A 12,218-nucleotide genomic window follows, 5' to 3' on the forward strand; every position below is an offset into this window, starting at 1 on the left:
CTCCAGCACAAGTATTGCCAGCTTTTGGTTCTAAATGTGTATTTCTGTTCTATTTTAAATAACCTTTTATGTCTTCACAACAAACTTAATTTCATTTTCAGAAGTTTATTTTTTAAGATCTCTATTTCATCTGTTAATTTTAAATGTTTCTTTTCTTATGCTTGATTTTGCTGCTATTTAATTGCATAAAGTAGGCTATCCAATATGCCTAGATGTATCTCCAGGTTTCCCCTATCTGAGTGGTGACATCTGGAAATCATCACTGGGATTCTCCAAAATATAATGTCACAGCACATATATATATATATATATATATATATATATAATATATATATACATGTATATATATACATGTATATATATATACACCCATATATGTATGTGTGTGTATGTATATATATATATATATATATATGGGCTTTTTTTCCTCCTAGTATACAATTCTTGTATGCTGTTTTGGAACCCCCAGAAAATGAACCACTTTTCACTAATATTTCTATAGAAAAACATTGAATCAACTAAAAAACTTATAATGACAAAATTTTCCCCTGAAAAGCAGGGATTCTTGGGAGTTCTGACCATTTCCCAGTCAGACTCTAAGTGAGAATGTCAAATGTACCATCTTCTCTGTCCATTTCCCGATCAGAAATTTGACATTATTTTCCTATGTTCCAACACAGGTTAATCTTGGCTCTCTGAATCAAAAATATCAGCTAGATCCTATTATCACCCCCCCCTTTTCTAACAGTAATTATTATTATTATTATTATTATTATTATTTTAAACCCTTACCTTCCATCTTGGAGTCAATACTGTGTATTGGCTCCAAAGCAGAAGAGTGGTAAAGGCTAGGCAACGGAGGTCAAGTAATTAGAATTTATTAAGGTGAGCTTATTTTGGTGTGAAGAGCTACAAAGAACACTTATGAAAGAGATATCACTGTTGAGATAGTATCTAATCTAAGGAATACCTCTGCTAGAATACAGAATATGTACATATTACCTCTCTTAATGGTTACCAGAAGTGTGTGAAATTATGATTCTTTTCTCTAATTTTCCTCAACTCATTTCTTCTCTCTTCTGTTTATTTCTTAGTTCCAGTCAGCCATCTTGGAATCATGAATACAAAACCCATGAGTGCTCCTTGTGGGGTAGGTTGAAAGACAGAAAGAAGAAATAGAAGAAAGAAAACAAAAAGAGGAATGGAATATTAGAATAGTAAGGTAGAAGGGAATTAAAAGGAAGAGAAATGGGATAGCAGGCAAAAACAAAAGACTGTTGAAAGGGTTCTATCAATATTAATAACTTCATGGTTTTTCTGGTCACTAGTGTACATAAATCTCCTGGTACTAAAAATACACTGAGATATCCTGAGAAAAACTAGGTCTCTCTTTAGGTCTTTTTTTCTCTTAGGAACCTCTGTATACACAGAGGGCTAGCCCTAACTATATGGCCTTTGTTTCTAGGACAAGGTTAAAGTGGCTTGGAATTTTGTTTTTTAAATTATATGTAGCTAATTATCTTAATAATTTTAAAGAGTCTCTTTAATTTGGACATATTGAAATTCTTGAATTTTAGTACACTTGATAAATGAGAATGAGGAAGCAAAAGAACTTGGATGATTTTTAAAGTTGCTACCTGATGAAGTTAAAAAAAAATCATTGCTCATTAGCTGTACCAGTCCCCTCCCCCAACTGTAGGTATCTGAGAAAATAAATTTTCATTGCTCTTTTTTTCCTGAAATGGCCATTATTTTTTCAAAACCTTTCCTTTGAGGGCTGACATTCAATATGACAATTTAAACCAAGAACCTGAGCAAACAGAATTGGACTCCAAGAACAAGTAGCTCAGAAGATTCCCTGTTTACTTTGGTCAGACTAAAAAAAAAAAGATATCTCTATAGGTGAAAATGTAACATTATTAGCAATAATAATGATATTCATATTTATATAGTGCCTTAAGGTTTTGCAAAGTGTTTTATAGATGTTATTTCATTTGACCCTCAAAACAACCCAATGAGAGAAGTACTACTATTTTATCTTATCTGACTCTTTGGAATTTTCTTGACAAAGATACTGGAGTGGTTTGCCATTTCCTTCTCCACCTCATTTTGTAGATGAGGAAACTGAAGCAAGAAGCAAGAAGGGTTGAGAGACTTGCCCAGAGTCACACAGCTAGGAAGTATCTGAGTTCAGATTTGAACCCAGAACCTCCTGGCTCTGGGCCTGGCTCTCAATCCACTGAGCCACCTAGCTGCCCCCAACAGTGTCTTTTACTACAAACATCATTTATTTTCTCTTTTCTCTACTATTAATATAAATATTCTGGTATTAAAAAAAAAAATATATATATATATATATTTGCCTCTTAAGTTCTGCAGTGCCTATATTCCTACAATTTTTCATGTTTTGGTCATATTCTCTTTATCTTTTACATAGTAGTCTATTGTTTCTAAAAGATGATCCCCTTATGTAGTGAAAAAAAGGATAACAAACAGCAGTCAAAACTCTTCACTGGTACTGTAGTAATTAAAATAGTGGAAGACATAAACTGTGACAGTTAAAAGAGTGTTTTTGCTTAAATTGTGACTGCAGAAAATATGTTTTCAAGACAGTGTCTTGTTTTAAATCAAATATAAGGTGGTCGCCAGGGAAATATTCCCAATTATGAAATATACCCAAGTCAACTGGGTTTTATAGAGATTTTAATTCATACAAATTAGGAATTAAAGAAAGTGAGAGAGAATAAGAGAGGAATAAGTATGAAGGGCTTAGCCAACATGGCCTAGACCTGAGTCTTAAGAGAGAGATCAGTCAGTCTTTAATCACTCACCACAAGATTTGTCCAAGCAAGGATTCTAGTGTTCAGACACCAGGCCAGCTCCATCTCAGCTGACTCCACCAGCTCAATCCTGAATATGAATCTGAATCTGAATGTCCTCAGCTCTATCTGAGCTCCCTTTTAAAGCGAATTTTCTCCTATGTCAGCTACCCTAAGTTCTTACATCTACCAATCACAGTAGATGTTTTCCAAAGGACAGACCATTCTTAGTTCACACCTAAGAAGGCTTAAATTTTTTATTAAGTTCACACCAGAAAACCTCTAAGTTCTCACCTCTTTGCTCCTTGTAAATTCACAAGTTGCCTGACCTTTATAGGTACTTTGCACCCTTTTGTATTAGATCTAAAAATAGGCACAGCTTGAGAACTTTTGTCTTACTATAATATAAGTATGGGTTTAAGTATCTTTCATTGTCCAGCAAGGAGTTTCTTCCCCTAAAGCAGGCTTAAGTAGGGGTGGAGTAGAAGTCTTCACATTCCTGATCTAAGTAGAGGTCTCACATTCCTGATCTAAGTTCCTTCATTGTTTAAAATGGGGAATGGTCTTAACCCTATTTATGAAGTAGGGTCTGAGAATTTTTAAGGTTCACAGTACTTATGTGAAAAGACCCAGAAGGAGGCTTCTAGAATCCTCTGCACAAAATCTAAGGGAGAGTATTAATAAAAATTCCATCATATGAGAATGGCTTGTGAGCTTTATTGATTTGGACATAAATGAGATCATGGATCCAGTGGAAGAAAACAGAAAATTTTGTTTTTTTAATCCAAGAAATGACTCAACAAGTCATTTCTTTTTATTCTACCTATTTCTTCATAATGAGTTTATCAATTTATGAGCCATAAATAGTGTTTATAATTTATTGTTCATTTTTCTTAAATTTTGTTGCTTTGCATATAATTAATTTTTAAAGATGTGGACGTTATTTTTATTATTTTTTAATTATAAATGATTATTTTAAAAATTATTTTTAAAATTTGAATTCTGAATTCTCTCCCTCCCTATCTCCCTTGACCACTGGAAAGGCAAGAAAAATGAAAACAATTATACATGTGAAATCATTCTTCCATACTGACTATATTACACAAAAAAGAAGAAATAAAGCAAGCAAGAAAATTACACTGTAGCTTATAGTCAGAGTTCATTATTTCTTTCATTGAAAGTGAATAGCATTTTTTTTTTCATCATGGGTCTTCTGGAGTTATCTTGGATCAGTATAATGAACAGAGGAGCCAAGTTTTTCACAGTTGATCATCATTACAACTTTGCTAATTCTCTACATAATGATTTCCTTGTTCTCATTTCACTTGCATCAATTTATATAAGTATTGCCATGTTGTTTTTTTCTGAAACCACCACCTTTGTCAATTCTTATGTCCCAATAATACTCTATCACAATCATATGTCACAACTTGTTCAGCCATTCAAGTGATAATCATTCCCTCAATTGTCTATTCTTTACCAGAATAAAAAGATGCTACTATAAACATTTTGTATACATAGTCATTTTCCTTTTATTTTGAACTCTTTGGATCACAGTACTATTTTTGGTTCAAAAGGTATGCTCAATTTTATTAGCTCTTTGGACATAGTTTCAATTGTTCTATAGAATGATTCAACCATTTCACAGTTCTACCAATAATTTATTTATTAGTCATCTATTTTTCCTTACCCTCCCCCCCATCTGACATTTGTCATTTCTGATAGGTGTGGCATGGTATTTCAGGATTATTTTAGTTTGAATTTCTCTAATTAATAGAGATTTAGAGTACTTTTTCAAATAACTATACATAGCTTTCATTTCTATCCTTTGACCATTTATCAATTGAAAAATGGCTCTTATTTTTAGAAATCTGAATTGGTTCACTATATATGAGAAATGAGAATTTTATCAGAGAAACTTTCTATAAAATTTTTTTATATTCATTGTCTATGATACTTTTGAGCAAAATGTAGTTTCCTTGCTTATCTCTTTTAATGAGGCCTATTTTTGATTTTGGTTTGCTGAGATCATGTTTGTTATTCCTGCCTTTTTTTACTTCAGTTGGTGAATAGATTCTGTTTGAGGCCCTTATTTTAACTGTGTGTCTTTCTTTTTTCAAGTATTTTTTAAACAAAATGTTATTGGATTCTGATTTCTAATCTTTTAGACTATCTGCTTCTTTTTTATAGATGAGCTAATCCCTTTCACATTCACATTCAGGTATAGATACTGTGTACTTCTCTCAATACTCTTTTCTTTTGTTTACCTCTTTCTTTTTATCCTTGTGAAGATTGGAGTTAGCTCTCCCCTGACTGTAACAATGAAGATACTTAGCTCTTCCTTTATTGTGAAGATTAAATTGTAATCCCCTCATTGTAACAATGAAGGTACTTAGCTCTTCCTTTATTGGGAAAATTGAATTGTAATCCACAATCTATTTTTAGATTTTAATCTACAAAAAGGTGTTAACTCAGTATTGGAAGTAGATCTACCCATTTTGACTACAAAAAGATATTAACTAACTATAAAAGGTGAACTAAAGAGTGGGCAGTCCTTGAGAGGAGTGTCTGCTGTGATTGGTAGATTTGCTATTTAGGGGAGGTGACACAAGAGAAAAAGATCTTAAAAAGAGGACTAGAGGCCAGAAGAATGAGATTCAATTCAAGTTAGATAGAAGAAATCTCACTCTGAGGAGAGACTGGAAGCTGGACACTCTTGACTTGGAGTGCAAACACTTGGATATGGAACTGGACCCCGGGGAGGAGCTCATACAGGAGGCCTCAGACTGCTTTCCTTTTTAGACGGTCACTGCTGGTAACTGAAAGGCTGACTTAGTAACCCTGCCTTTCTCAGAGGTGTAATCCTCAGAGAAAGGCCCATTGTCTTGAGACTTTTTCCCCTGATTAGGGCCTTAGAATTTCTACCTGACTCAGAGGAAGCCGGAGTTGTCTCTCTCTCTCTCTCTCTTTCTCTCTCTGTCTCTGTCTCTCTCTGTCTCTGTCTCTCTCTCTCTCTCCTTAATATCTTCCCTCTATTGTAAATAAAACTACCATAAATTACATTTTACTTTGGTAATTCATTTTGGGATTTAGAAATTAAATCCCTGGTGACCATCAATTAAAACCACCAATTTAAATATTCAGTCAAACCATATAAATTTAACTTCCTGTCCCTTCTTAAAAGATTGTTTTGCTTTTGTTTTGGGATGAAAAATTTCACCCCTACTTTATGGGACATATGCTGCTTCAGAATTTGTTTTGAGTCCTCATATAGATTTTTAGAGGATAATTTGGCAGGGGTTGGGTGGATCTGTGTACCTTCTCTGCCTTTGTGCCTCTGCCCCCCCCCCCAGCTTCCACTTTGAAATTCTAATCTTTATCTAAGATTTTAATTTTAATTCTTTCTTATTTATTTTTTTTATTAGATTTATCCAATTCTGAGAAGGGAGAAATTAAAGATTCACTTTACAATATTACTGTTTAGTTATCTATTTCCATCTGTAACTCATTTGGTATTTCCTTTAATAATTTAGATGCTATAACATTTAGTATATATGGATTTAATATTGTTAATGCTTCTTTATCTATGGTACCTTATAACAATTTATAATTTCCTTTTTTATTTCATCTCATTTAGCTTTAACTTTGTCAGAGATTATGTTGTCTTTCTTTGAACAGCTTCATACAGCTGAAGTATAATGTATTCTCCTCTATCTCTTTACTTTTACTTTCTGTGTATCTTTAATTTTAAGTGTGTTTCTTTTAAACAACATATTTTTGAGGTTTGGTTTTTTATCCATTCTACTGCTTTTGTTTTATAGGTGAATTAATCGCATTCACATTCAAAGTCAAAGTCATAATTACTAGTTGTGTATTTTCCCTCTGTTGGGTTTTTCCTCGCTATTTGACCTTCTATTCCTTTCTTTTGGCCCTATTTCTCATCAGATGTCCAACTTCTTCTGTCCACTACCTTTCCAATTCACATCCTTCCTTAGAAATTTTCATTATCTTCTTTTGTCTTCCTAAATTTACCTACTCTTTTCAAGGTCCCTTACTTGTCACTTCCCCATTATCTTTTAGTTCTTATTCTATCTACCTCTCCAAGAGTCCCTTACTTATGCCCTTGACTCTGCCCTTCTATTTTTATGTGATTTTGATTCTAAAAATCCCTCCTTTATATTATCCTCAGAGTCCCTTCCTTATTCCTTTCCTCCCCTATTTCTTGATGTGTTCTCTCTTGTAGGTATCCTTCTCTTTTCTTATACCCTTGTCTTCTTTTCTCTTAGTCTGCATTTCTTTCTCTTAATTTCTTAGTTTCTTAGTCCCTTCAGGGAACTCAGCCCCTCCCTTTTCTTAACCCCTTTCCCTCCTGTTTCTCTGTCTGTAAAGAAGACTTTTGCCCACCTAGTTTTTTTAAAATTTATTTAATTAAATAAATAATATTAAATTAATTAAATAAATAAATTAAATAATTAACATTATTTAATTAATTAATTTAGAATATGTTGCCATAGTTACATGAATCATGTTCTTTTCCTCCTCTCCTCCCACCCAACTACTGTAGCCAATGAGCAATTCCAATTGGTTTTACATGTGTCATTGTTCAAGACCTATTTCTATATTGTTAATATTTGAACTAGGGTGATTATTTAGAGTCTATATCCCCAATCATGTTCCCATCAAATCATGTGATCAATCAGTTGTTTTTCTTCTGTGTTTCTACTTCAACAGTTCTATCCCTGGATGTAGATAGCATTCTTTCTCATAAGTCCATCAGAATTTTGGTTGTATTGGTTTTATTTGTACAAAACCTTTTTAATCTAATATAATAAAAATTATTCATTTCATATTTTATAACATTCTCTATCTCTTGCTTGGTCTTAAAATCTTTCCTTTCCCATAGATCTGACAGGTAAACTATTCTATGTTCACCATATAGGTTCCTTCTTTATATTTAAATTATTCACCCATTCTGAATTTATCTTGGTGTAGGGTATGAAATGTTGATCTAAACCTAATCTCTCTCATACTGTTTTCTAATATTCTCAGCAGTTTTTGTCAAATACTGGGTTCTCAAAACTGGTATCTTTGGGTTTATCATACACTATCTTATTGAGGTCACTTATCCCAAGTATATTCCACTGATCTTCCCTTCTGTCTCTTAGCCAATACCATATTGTTTTGATGACCATTGCTTTATAGTACAGTTTAAGATCTGGTACTGCTAGGCCCACCTCCTTCATATTTTTTCATTATTTCCATTGATATTCTTGATCTTTTGTTCTTCCAAATGAACTTTGTTATAATTTTTTTCTAATTCAGTAAAAATGTTTCTTGGTAGTTTGATAGGTATGGCACTGAATAAGTAAATTAATTTGGGTAAGATTGTTATTTTTATCATGTTAGCTTGTCCTACCTGTAAAGGTTAAATTGAATGGTTGGATGCAGTTTATTTACCATAATAGAGGGGAAAACAATAAAGTAGAGAAATGTGAAAGAGGTTAGAAAAAATACCTATACTAGTCCTCAGCCAGGAGGGCTGCTAATGAGTAATCATGTGGCCTCCTCCAAGATGGAAGCTAATCTCTTAGGAAACTATGAAGGGAGTTCTTCTTTTCACTCACCCAATCAAGTAGTACAGGAGTCAGAGGCCAGGTTAAAGTCAGGATCCACACTGCAGTCTCTGATTAGGTTTCCTTGAAGACTATCTCTAGGAGATACTCTCCACAAGACTCAACTTCACCAGACTGCCAGCCCAAGGGTTTTGTGGCTTTTATGATGGTTTCCTATCCCCACCCCTCTTCACAGGGGCTAATCACAGTTTCCAAAATTGTCAAATCTCTCATCCTCTGAAGGTTGCAATTCTAGTCCAAGGATTCACACCTTTGGAACCACATGTTTCTGAGTGTGTGAACTCTTAAAAAGAATTCAAAAATTTCTGGCTATTTAAGCTAGAAAAAAGGGTAGAACTCTTCCAAGTCTCATGCTGGCTTCTTATCTCTAAAGGGTTAACTTTTCTCCTAGGACTAAGAGTTTGTGGATTTCCCTTACTATAGGGTTATATATGGGTGTATTCTCTTTTGTTGATTAATTCAAAAGTAGGCAAAAGAGAGTTAATCCTGTCTTTCCTCTAGTGAAGTACTAATTTAGGGTACTTCAGTTATTGTTATTCCAAAGTGTTAACTCCAACTAGGCAAAGAGAACAAAGGATTTCCTTTTTAAAAGTGCAAACTCAGAATAGACAAAGAAAACCAAGAATTTCCTTTCACAATTCCCCCTGTGATTCTTTGGAAGACTAGTCTCCACAATGAATCCTTTTATATAACTATCTTGCATCTCTAAAGATCTTCTAGCTAAAGGTCCATATAATATTCAATATTTAAAGATAAGGGGGAAACAAAAGAGAGACAGAGCAAACAAATGTTTGCTAGGTGCATTGAAAATAAGCCAATTAGTGGGGCAATCCCCTGTGGCATACAAGTTTGCATTTAAAATACTTGTGTTGAACCCCCCAAAGTTCAACCAGTTATAATCCAAAGTTTGTGCTGGACCTTCTGATGCTGTGAAGGTTTTCTTTGGGCATCTTCATGGTGCCTTCTGGAAACAATTCTTGAAACAATTCATCTAGATTAAAAAAGAGTAATCAAGCTCTCTTACCTGAAATATTTTTCTCAAAAAAATTTTTTTTAGTTTCATGGCAATTATATAATCCTTCTGTCAATTATACATACCCATGGACAATTAATGTTTTTCCAATTGTTTAGATCTAGTTTTAATTTTGTAGAAAGTGTTTTGTAATTGTGTTCATAGTGTTTTGTAATTGTGTTCATATAGTTCTTGTGTTTGTCTTGGCAAATAGATTCCTAAATACTTGATATTTTCTAGGGTCATTTTAAATGGAATTTCTCTTTCTAACTCTTGCTCCTGAGATGTGTTGGAAATATATAGAAGTGCTGATGACTTGTGTGGATTTATTTTGTATCCTACAACTTTGCTAAAGTTGTTAATTATTTCCACTAGCTTTTTAGTTGATTCTTTAAGTAGACTGTCATATCATCTGCAAAGAGTAATAATTTAGTCTCCTCATTGCCTATTTTAATACCTTCAATTTCCTTTTCTTCTCTGATTTCTACTGCTAGTGTTTCTAGTACAGTGTTAAATAATAGAGGTGATAATGGGCATCCTTGTTTCACTCCTGATCTTATTGGGAAGGCTTCTAGTTTATCCCCATTGAAGATGATGTTTGCTGGTGGCATTAGATATATACTGTTTATTATTTTTAGGAAAGGACCTTCTATTCCTATATTTTCTACTGTTTTCAATAGAAATGCATGTTGTATTTTGCCAAAGGCTTTTTCTGCATCTATTGAGATAATCGTGTGATTTCTGTTGGATTAGTTGTTGATATGGTCAATTATGTGGATGGTTTTCCTAATATTAAACCATCATTGCATTCCTGGTATAAATCTCACCTGACAATAATGAATAATCCTCCTGATCATCTGCTGGAATCTTTTTGCTAGTATTCTATTTAAGATTTTTGCATCTATGTTTATTAAGGAGATTGGTCTGTAGTTTTCTTTATCTGTTTTTGGTCTTTCTGGATTTCAAGTAAATACCATATTTATGTCATAAAAAGAATTTGGTAGAACTCCTTCTTTGCTTATTCTGTTGAATAGTTTGTATAATATTGGGGTTAGTTGTTCTTTAAATGTTTGATGAAATTCACTTGTGAATCCATCTAGTCCTGGGGATTTTTTCTTAGGTACTTCTTTGATGGCTTGTTCAATTTCTTTTTCTGATATGGGTTTATTTAAGAATTTTATTTTTTCTTCTGTTAATCTAGGCAATTTATGCTTTTTGTAAATAATCATCCATATTATCTAGATTGCCATATTTATTGCCATATAATTGGGCAATATAGTTCTTAAAAATTATCTTAATTTCCTCTTCATTAGAGGTGAAGTTGCCCTTTTCATCTTTGATTCTGTTAATTTGGTTTTCTTCTTTCCTTTTTTTTATTAGATTAACCAGTACTTTATTTTATTTGTTTTATTTTCAAAGTACCAGCTTCTAGTCTTATATATTAATTCAATAGCTGTTTCACATTCAATTTTATTAATTTCTCCTTTAATTTTTAGGATTTCTAATTTAGCTTTTATCTGGGGATTTTAAATTTGCTCTCTTTCTAGTTTTTTACTTTGCATGCCCAAAAATGACCATTTTCCTCACTGATTTGTTAATATATGCTCTCAGGGATATAAATTTTCTCCTGAGTACTGCTTTGGCTGAATTCCATATATTTTGATAAGACATCTCCTCATTGTCATTTTCTTCAATGAAACTAATTGTTTCTATGTTTTGTTCTTTAACCAACAAATTTTAGAGAATCATATTATTCAATTTCCAATCAGTTTTGGATTTACCCCTCTATGAACCCTTACTAATTATTATTTCTTTTGCATTATGATCTGATAAGTTTGCATTTGTTATTTTTGCTCTTTTATATTGGTTTTCCTGTTTTTATGTCCTAGTACATGGTCAGTCTTTGTGAATGTACCATGTGCTGATGAAAAGAAGGTGTATTCCATTTTGTCCCTATTCATTTTTCTCCATATATCCATTTATTCTAATCTTTCTAAGATCTCATTTATATTTCCTACCTCTTTCTTATTTATTTGTTGGTTTGATTTATCTAGATCTGATAGAGGAAAGTTCAGGTCTCCCACTAATATAGTTTTACAATCTATTTCCTCCTTAAGCACCAGTAGTTTCTCCTTTAAAAGTTTGGATACTATACCATTTGGTACATCCATGTTGAGTACTGCTATTTCCTCATTGTCTATATTGCCTTTTATCAGGATGTAATTACCTTACCTATCTCTTTTAATCAGCTCTATTTTTACTTTGGCTTTATCAGATATGTTTGAGACCCCTGCCTTCTTTAACTCAGTTGATGCCTAATAGATTTTGCTCCAGTCACTAACCTTTACCCTGTGTGTGTCTCGCTGCCTCATGTGTATTTCTTATAGACAACATATGGTAGGATTTTGGTTTCTAATCACCTCTGCTATTTGTTTCTGTTTTATGGGTGAATTCATCCCATTCACATTCAGAGTTATGATTACCACCTGTGTATTCTCCATCATTTTGATTTCCTCTCCTAGTCCTGACTTTCCTTCTTTCACTGTTGCCTTCTACAGCAGTGTTTTGCTTTTAATCAGTCCCCCTAATCCCCACCCTTATTTTATTTCCCTTCCCACCATTCCCTTCTTATTCTCCTTTTATTTTTCTTTAGGGTCTATTAAATTCCCTCCCTCCTCTCTTTCCCTCCCTTTTGGTACTCCCCACACCATTCTCCCCCATTCTCCCCCTTGGTTTTTCCCTCTCAACTTCCCT

The 12,218-nt window shown here is 33.2% G+C and overlaps 1 long non-coding RNA gene across 2 annotated transcripts in view; it reads left to right on the top strand.

Moving 5' to 3' along the window:
• LOC103095070 (uncharacterized) overlaps positions 1–12,218 on the top strand; it is a 35,227-nt gene that overhangs the window by 8,123 nt on the left and 14,886 nt on the right. For both annotated transcript variants that reach the window (XR_001626800.2, XR_008914866.1), the window contains one exon: positions 1,095–1,150. This is a non-coding gene — a long non-coding RNA (uncharacterized LOC103095070). The remainder of the gene's footprint in view (positions 1–1,094; positions 1,151–12,218) is intronic.

Source organism: Monodelphis domestica, chromosome 1 (assembly GCF_027887165.1).
Source record: "Monodelphis domestica isolate mMonDom1 chromosome 1, mMonDom1.pri, whole genome shotgun sequence".
Lineage (NCBI taxonomy): Eukaryota > Metazoa > Chordata > Mammalia > Didelphimorphia > Didelphidae > Monodelphis > Monodelphis domestica.